Source organism: Pungitius pungitius, chromosome 6, assembly GCF_949316345.1.
Source record: "Pungitius pungitius chromosome 6, fPunPun2.1, whole genome shotgun sequence".
Lineage (NCBI taxonomy): Eukaryota > Metazoa > Chordata > Actinopteri > Perciformes > Gasterosteidae > Pungitius > Pungitius pungitius.
This window is the reverse complement of record NC_084905.1, coordinates 19,544,674-19,553,520: the sequence shown is the minus strand read 5'-3', so window position 1 is coordinate 19,553,520 and position 8,847 is coordinate 19,544,674. Positions and strand designations below refer to the sequence as shown.

The following is an 8,847-nucleotide window of genomic DNA, read 5'->3' as shown; positions in this document are numbered from 1 at the left end:
TCAGAATTTACAATCGTAGTAAAGCTGATAGTAGAAACAGCCCACATTTTTAAACATTCCAGTCAATAAATAAAGTCGATAAATCTTACGTGGGGGACTATTTCAACTAGATTTTCAAAGACTTATTGGTTAATAAAAAAATATATATATATAGATATTTAATTTGAGGAAAACGGATGCTTCTGCACAAGGGTGGAAACACTTTGAAGCTATCAGCCAATCATACACAACCGAGCCTCCTGAGATAGCATCTCCAAAAAGGCCTGGACTTTTTGTCCCTCCACAGAGAAGACAATCCCGGCAATCCAGGCGTTTGTTCTTGTCATTGTTTGCCGCGCTGTGTGGTCTCCGGGGGTAGTAACACGGTAGCTTTTCGCATGACGCCATTTTTCCTTTTTCCAAGCTATTGTCATCCCAAGAAAGTGTTGAGCCCCTTGATTTCCCAAAGGATCCCCCGGCCGGTGTGCCATATGCATAGGATTGATTGTCTGTGTGTGTGTGTGTGCGGTCTACATCAATGCTGTTGTAAATAATAAGCAATATTGTGTGTTTCCTCTGTAGACATGAGAGGGCTAACATCACACCTCTGTCACACATCTAAGTCAAAGGATGCACACATGACACAGATTTGACATTTGAAGTTTTTCTTATCAAACGATTTCTTTTTCTGATCACAGAATTTGTAATAATAAAATGATTACCTGAAAATGACTGGATTGAAGTTGTTAGATTGCGACCGGTCCCACCTGTGTCTCAGGGACATTGAATAATTAATGAAGTTATACTGTTTTGCCAGGTGTGCGAGTGCGCACAGCTCGTCTCTCACTCTGGAGAAGCACATGTTGTTCCTGCTGCTGTTGGGTGGCCACAAATATATATAATAAAATATGAGGAAAGAAAGTCCTGCAAAGCAAAACTTTAGTCTGTCTATAAAGGTAAAAAGCATTCAGGAGCAACGCCTCATGGATAAAACCCATGTATCTCCTTTCCGTCTGTTTTTAATGGTGGAATTTGTGTTTGTTTTGTTAAGGAACTAACATGGTAACACACCATTTTTCTTCTCGAAGGAGTGGCTTTGTTGCTTCCTCGGACTGGGTGGGGTTTGGGTGGCGTGGTATTGTGATCCTGAGTCTGAAAACGCAATACCCCGCTTTACAACCGAAAGCCTTTGTCTTTATTCTTATTCCAAGAGCCGGAGACTTCTTTCTTTAAGCCGCATTCTGTTTTTGATGACTATTATGGAATATCAGCACGCTGAGATGGTGAACGTGCACATTAGCATGTTAGCTTTGCCGGTGTGAGAATGATGACACGCTGAAGCAAGCCGAGAGCTGCACAAGACCTGCACCGGGGGGCTTTCATGGACGTCAACGAGAGCCCACTAGTCTATTTCAAAGCAAATGACAACATTCCACAGCAATCTGTGTTGTGCCGTGTAATCAATTCCTGTCAGCTCGCCCACTGGAATTGATTACTTTCATGCCAGCTGTGTAAAGGACAGTCATCCTCTCGCTCTCGGGCCAAACAAGAGCCTCAGCCACTGAAGGGCGTCCCGCTGACAACCGCCCTTCCACTGCGGAAGAAAAAAAAAGGAAAAGAGATATTCTCCCCAAACCCTTCCACCCATGCACCAGTGATTCTTAATCCTGTCTGTAAGCTGAGTGGGGTGTCCTGAGCGCTTATGCCACCTATACTGCTAACCCCCCTCCCCACCCCCCGCTTGGAAGTGTACGCTGTCGTGGAGCGTGAATCATCGGTGTAGGATGATGTAGAGTGAGTCACGTCAGTCGAGGGATGCCGACTGTGCTGTTCAAAAGGGTGTGTTGGCGGAAACACTTTGTGATGTGCACGCCTGGGTGGACAACACTGAAGGAAAGGCTCTTTTTTTGGGGAGGGGGGGGGGGAGAACTCTCAAGGAGACTGAACTGAACCGACCTTTCTGTTTTTTGCCAGTTTCTTTACATCGATGCCTTTGACTTTCGTTGACTTTGATGGTTATCTCCATGCTAAAACATGAGTCTGAGTCACTTTTACATAAAGACAATTCACAGTTAACTATGTTGCCAAGTTACTTTTATCCAAATGTTGACTAACTGTTAAATAACTCTTGTACAGTGCCTTTTTCGTGCCCCTTTCCCTATCGAAAGTAACAAATGCCACAGTTGTATCGGAACCAAGTAGAGTTACTGTCCTGTCCAGCTTTATTTTGGGGGATCTTGACGTTGTGCCGCATCTCCTCCCTTTCTCATCCATCATCCACCTCCTCTCTCCGTGTTCAGGTGAAACATCCCACGGACACGGCTTCACGTTTCCACGCGTTTGATGTTAGGAATGGTCTAAATAACTGTCCTTTTCTGCTATATCACACTTGCAGTCCCGTGGAGGGAGAAAAAAAGAAAGGATGGAGAGACTGCCTCCGCCCGTCTCCACCCACCCTCCCCTGTCTCATCACACGCCGCGGCTCCTCCCTCCACCTTGTCCTTCTCCAGATCCCCCTCCCTTCCGCTGTGTCTCCCTTCCTGTCTCCATCCCGCCGCCGTTCTCTCTCACTCTCTCTCTCAATCTTTTATCCTTGCTGAGAGTGGCAGAGGATACACCCTCCCGTCTTCTTGTGAATGTGTGTGTGTGTGCGTGCGTGCGGCTCGCCGTGTGAACCGCATGTGTCGGTGTGTGTACACACGTGTGGCTTTCGCAGCTGACGGGAAGGACCCACAGAGTGCTCTGGACTCGGATTTCACATCCTTCTCCTCGTGCATATTCACCACAACACTCTGAAATCCTCCCAACGTTAAAGATTCTCAGTTTTCCACCCCTCGAAGGCAGCATCTCCATGGAATCTTCAACGCCTCCCCCAGTATCTTGGATTTAACGAGCAGCCACCGTGTAATGAAGCAAGTGTTTTCAGGATTCCCTGCATCATAGCTCTGGTAAGGACATCTCTCTCTCTCTCTCTCTCTCACTTTATTCACCTTACATGCATCTCATTTGCTTCCCGTAGCGTATTGACAGGTGCAAGCCGTACACGTTTTGGGACGGGGCAGCGTTTAAAGGAAAGCAGTGCAAGCTATTTGGGACACGGAGAGACAGAGAGAGAGGGAGAGGGAGAGAGGGGGAGAAAATGACGGTGGGCTGGCTGGGGAGGGAAAGAGAGGGTGCAGAGGCAGCGGTGTTGCTCATGCTGTCACATGCTGGAGGGAGAAAAGGCTCAGCCCCGTGCTCGCTATTGATCCCCCCCCCCCCCCCCGTTACTTTCAGCTCCCAATCCCAGGAGACAACTTTGCATGGTCTACCTGACAGCGATATTAGAGGAAATGACTGTTAGTCAACGCCGGCAGGCCGGCACTTTGTCATATTAGGAGGTAAATTTAGCTGCCGGGGGAAAGGGCTAAATTTAACAACATGGATTTGCGTTCTGCCTTCTGTTCAATGCATGAGAGAAGAAGAACATGGGACATTGTGTTTAGAACGTGTGTGTGTGTGTGTGAGGGGGGGCACCCTTGACGTGCGTGTTTTGATGCGACAACGTGGGATTAATGACCCGTCTCTGGATGCCGGTCTGCAGGCTGCGCTTATTCTCGTGGAGGAGCTTCCTCGGTTCGAAGGACAGAGAGTGAGAAATTGCAGCTTCCCGCCATGTTGATTTGTCTGATTACCTGATTGGGCCCTTTTTCCACCAGGGACTGTGACTCATGAAGAGATCACCAGGTGCAGAGCGTAGCGATACGTGTCGAGGAAGAGATTGAAACCTTCTTTTACATTAAGTCTTACTACCCTCCTCCTTGGGATTCACATAAAGAGGATGAAGGTGTGTGCATCTCCCCTTTTTTCCATATTATCAGTAGGACGCACAGGGTTAAGTTCACGTTGCTATTTTGGTCCTCTCTGCAAAGCGGATGAGCTTGGTTCCTTTTATCTTTGCTGCTGTCTTGTTATTAATTCTCTGTTCATCTCTCTTGTCTCTGTGAGCTCTTCAGGGAGGAGAATGAAGACAGATAGTCTGAGGGGAGCGGGTGAGAGATTTTGGAGTGAGAGAGACATTTGGGGAAGGCGGTACTTGTACTGAAAGCGATGAGGAGAATAAGAGTGAGGTGTACGGGGAAGGTGAGGTAGGTAAAAAGAAAAGAGAGGATAGAGCAATGTAATATTGACAGAAAGTCAGAGAAAGGTGGACGAAAGAGAAGAAAGCATGTGCTGACTAACTGAGCCTCGGGTGGAGCTTTTAAAGCATGCAAACCTCCTCTGGTGGGGGGACAGTTTACATACACACCCATCCTCTCTAAAGGGGAAACAGAGAGATCAGGTCACGGCCTGGCTGCTTTTTTTCCCCCCGCAAAGAACATCAATATTCAGCACATTTCCGAATTTCAGCGAAGAAGCCATGAAAACACTGGAGGATGGGACAATAATAAAAATCACACAACCCCCTCCCTTTGGCAGACCTTCTCTTTCTGTTTAATTTATAATTCCTAGCCAGCACTTGCGAGGCTCTGTTGCATATTGAGATCCAGGTGCAGCCGCAGTAGTTCACGTTCCGTGCCGCGGCGCTCATTGCCAGTGTTAATTGTGAAATATGCACTCACAAGCCGCCTGCGTCCAATTAAGCTTCAGCGAGGCTTCTGGCGAGGGTTTTAGTGCGGACGAAAAGATGGAATCGAGAAGCTAAACTCAGAGCCGATTGCCTGTGTCGTGAAGCGGTGGGCTTCTGCTCCTTGGTGGGTTGCATTCGGCGATCATGAAGCGATGTCTGCGTTGGCTGAGGTGAACGCTTGCCACGCAGCGCCCGCGACTGCTGCTGCAGCCGCACCCAGGAAGCCTTCATCCACTCCATTTTTTTTCTCCCCCTCAACCTCCGAAGCAATCACCCCCCGAGGCCGGCGCAGCGAGCGATGGTCACTGCCGATGTGGCCTCATGATTTACCGTGACGGCGATTCGACAGCCGGTGGTATCCGCAGCGGTGGGCCGGGCCTCGTTAAGTACCGTGCACATGAGCTCGGGTCTCCTGAGAGACACCTTTTCACTGGTTTTAATCCTTTAATTAGCAATGTAATTAGTACCCAGTCAAAAAAAAGTGTAAAAGTCTGTGACTCTCACTCTTAGAAGTGAATTCTCTCCTGGGTAAACCCCCCCCCCATCCACGACATGAAAGGATTGAAAGATTAGTTAATAAGAGACAAGATTGTCTTTATGATTGTATTTTATTGAGGTCTTATTAAGTTTCCCTCTGGATAAAAAAAACACACATCTCGATTTTATTTAGTCCAGTTCAGGACAAACTTCTCATCAAAGCTAAATATGTTCATTGTTATACAGGCTAATTTTCTAAAACATTAATATTGGTTAGTTGGACCCGAAAGACACCTTATCAGAGCGCCTTTACTGACATGGAACAAAGTGCCACACATTATTTCATGAATTCGATGCCATCCTAACAGAGATCCAGCTGTAACATTGAAGTGTCAAGGGGAAAAAACGGAACAAGGCACATTTAATGCAGATGATAGAGGATCAATAAATAATACAATAATCCTGATGACAGTGCACATGTTTTTCTCCCCAAATTGATTGATGTTTGTATGAAATGACGCTTGCATTTCAGTGGCTGATGAGATCCATCTCAATCCCTCTGCCTCGTGACGTCTGAACAGACGAGTTGTCCCTCAAACAAAAAAAACAAAGTTATGTCACAAAAAAAAGAAGCAGAGGATGAGTCACTAAAGCCTAGTTGTTAAATCCTCCCAACATGTGTTGTGTTCTTTTTTAGAATCAGCACTCCAGCCACACAAGCAATCAGATTTGAGATTTGTCAAATTACAGCTGTGGTCCTCAGCGGTTGGGGGTTAAGGACATTAACTCAACTTGTTGTGGTGAGAGAGACGTTTGCTCACTTGCCCTGCCTGGTTCCTTCCGGCCAGCTGAGCGATTCAGCATGTTATACATTGGAAATTGTATAAATAATTCAGGCACAGATGGCTTTTATCTTCTTTTTTTTTTTTTTATTTGGATGCATTGCAAGGCCAACATAATAGCGGTACTCGTATGTTATATCGTGAAAGGATTCAACCCTCAATGACCTTTTTGTGCATTCTGTTTTCTCTTTTTGCCCCTAGTTTTCATTTGAGATGCTTTGCCTCCCAATCCGGTGTTATTCAGCATGTACTTGTTGATCTTTTGCAGATCCATCAATCTGTTGTGTTTGAGGAGGCAAAGGATAATGCTACTCAGAGCTGTCTTTTATACAGAAAAATATGAAAACAAGCCTGTCTCCGAGCGCCATGATGATTAAATTTAATCCAATTCTGAGTAATCTAATTTCTCCACATTGAGTACTGGCCCCTGATTGGAGTCCTGGTTTCCGTCATTACGCGGTGCTTGTTTTGTTGATCATAATGTGGGGAGCATTTCTTGAAAGTGCACTTTGAACCACTTATAAGTCTGTATTTACACCCTGGAAATGGAGGCACATGAGCCGGCACCGCTTTTTCATCAGAGTCATGCTGAGGAAAAGGAAGTAACACGATTCCTTTGTTCCGTGTCAGTTTTGGGAACAAAAAAAAAAAATAACACTAGCATGTGATACTGTTTCCAATAGAAAGTGTAACTGCAGGAAGGAGTGATGGAAGTTTTGCAACGAGGACCTGACGAGAGCTCTGCCCCGAATTATAACATACAAGTCAAATCCTTTAGAGGCATTTTGGCCCCACTAGTTGGGTCCAAATTGATTGTGGCATTCCATCACCGACAGTCGAGTGAGAGGACAAACAATAGTCTGAGCTTGAAGCTCAATAGATTCTTCGGACACTCCGACCTTTTGAAATTGAGGGGAGGTTAGATTTTCAAATATTTATTCAGATGCTCCCACGATATTGAGTCAGTTGGCTTCAACTTAAGCCACCCCCCCCCTTAGGTATTTATAGAGGTGTCTCCTCATACTCAACGTCTTATCGTCTTTACTTTAACTTTCTGCTTGGTCACTGTATCGATATGTGCTGTCAGTACGTTGTTCACAATCAACACAAGTGGCCTGAAAAAGGGAATCATGGGCCTTATTGTGTGAAGAAAACCTGGGACTAATTGTGAGCATCCATGAGCGAAAATGGTGATTTTCAATGAGTCAGTGAAGGGGTGACATACAAATAGGCATCATTCAAATATTGTTTTTGTTTTTTTTTGGCTGGTTGACACCGCTTTTCAGTCGTAAAATTAACCCTGCCCCTCTTATAAATGCACACGCACACAGTTGGAGATAAATTAAAAATAATTATACATTTAGTGTAGACCTATTCCCTGGGCTCCCACAGTGTGTTTGTGTGTGTTACTCCTTTCACATCCTGCTTTGTGACCAATATTTCAAAAGCCGAAACATTCCCAGCTTGCTTGGAAACATGTTAAAACAAGATATAATTAGAGCGAGAAAATAGCATTTATTTGTTTTTTAGATTCATTCCTGGCTCCAAAGAGCTAGTTCATTACATAAGCCCGTCGGCTGCTGAGAGGTGCCTCCTGCACGAAAACATTGCTGCTGGATCTTTTCCCAGTGCCGACTATTCTGACGTCTCCAGCGCGACCAGCGTCAGCTCACGGTAAAAACAACACACCTCGGATGGTTGCACCCGCAGCTCTATTTTTGGCTCGGCGTAAGAAAGCCAGTGAGGTATAAAGCGCAAAAATCAATAAGACAATTTTTTGCAACTGTTGTTACATGTCGATGTTGGCACGCAGGGTTAGGCTTTCTAATTCGGCCCAAAGGAAGGGGCTCCCCGGAGTGGGGGGTGGGGGGGTGGGGGGGGGGTTAGTTCGGACAAACCATTTCAGATCAGAGGACGCCTATCAATCATCAGTCAGATCTGTAGCCTCATTTTGATTCAAATTCCTCTCCAGCCGCCCTCGACGATGTGGAACCATAATGCAGCCCGGTCAAAGCGATTTTTCCATTTCCGATGCCAGTGATTCCGAGCAAGGAAGAAAATAAGTAAGTTGGAACCGTTGTAAGCCCTCCAAGGCAAGTTTGTGATTTCTGATATATAAATAGACGTAATTTACCTCAATTGAGCAAATGTCTATTAGACCACTTGAAGTTCCTATCATCATTAAAGAGACAAAAAACACCTGATTTTACAAAAAGGGGGGGGCCTATAAAGCAGAGGACGGGCCCTTCTGATTGGACAGACGGACTGACTGTCTTTTAACCCTCTTAATCCAAAGGCTTTCGCCCGCGATGGAAGGTGACGTGTTGTTTTGTCCTATTTGCCGTTGTGTTTTATGATTTGTTGAAATGTTTTCCTTTTGGCCGTTGAGATTTGCACTTCAGGGCCACCGTAGAATCAACATCATCCATGATGTTATTGAGAAATATAACACATTTTTAGAATATAACCCTCATTACGGTCAAAAAGCAAAATGTATTACTTTAATTGTATGTATTTCTTACATTGTCCGTAGCCGTGGAGTCAGCGGCGGCATCTAACTTACTCTATTTGAATACATGTTGTGAAACGCTTGTCCTATTAAGTCATCCTCATAATGTGTTATAAGTCTAATATACAAAACAAAATAATGTTAACATTTGATCCTGATCTAAATAGTCTCTGAATGAGAAATAATCCAAATCTGTCTCTATAATATCACCAATATATCTTTCCTGATACCGTAAACACAGGATGAACCCACACATGGTTTAAATATTACTTCAAAGAGCAGTAAAATAATAAAAGGAGATGTAAATGCGTTGTAAAAGATGCAAACGGATGGATGACTGTCATGAGTAACCGTGTCACCTGTTTGAACCCGGTTCAAGCAGACGATGTTTGATAAAAAAGAGCCTCTACCCTCATCAGCCCTTCTATCGT

The 8,847-nt window shown here is 45.1% G+C and overlaps 1 protein-coding gene across 1 annotated transcript in view; it reads left to right on the top strand.

Annotated features, from left to right (window-relative positions):
- Positions 1-2,537: 2,537 nt before the first annotated feature.
- Positions 2,538-8,847, top strand: part of lingo1a (leucine rich repeat and Ig domain containing 1a) — a 76,156-nt gene continuing 69,846 nt past the window's right edge. Inside the window, exon 1 of the mRNA XM_037452352.2 lies at positions 2,538-2,927. The gene's annotated coding sequence lies outside the window, so the exon portion shown is untranslated. The remainder of the gene's footprint in view (positions 2,928-8,847) is intronic.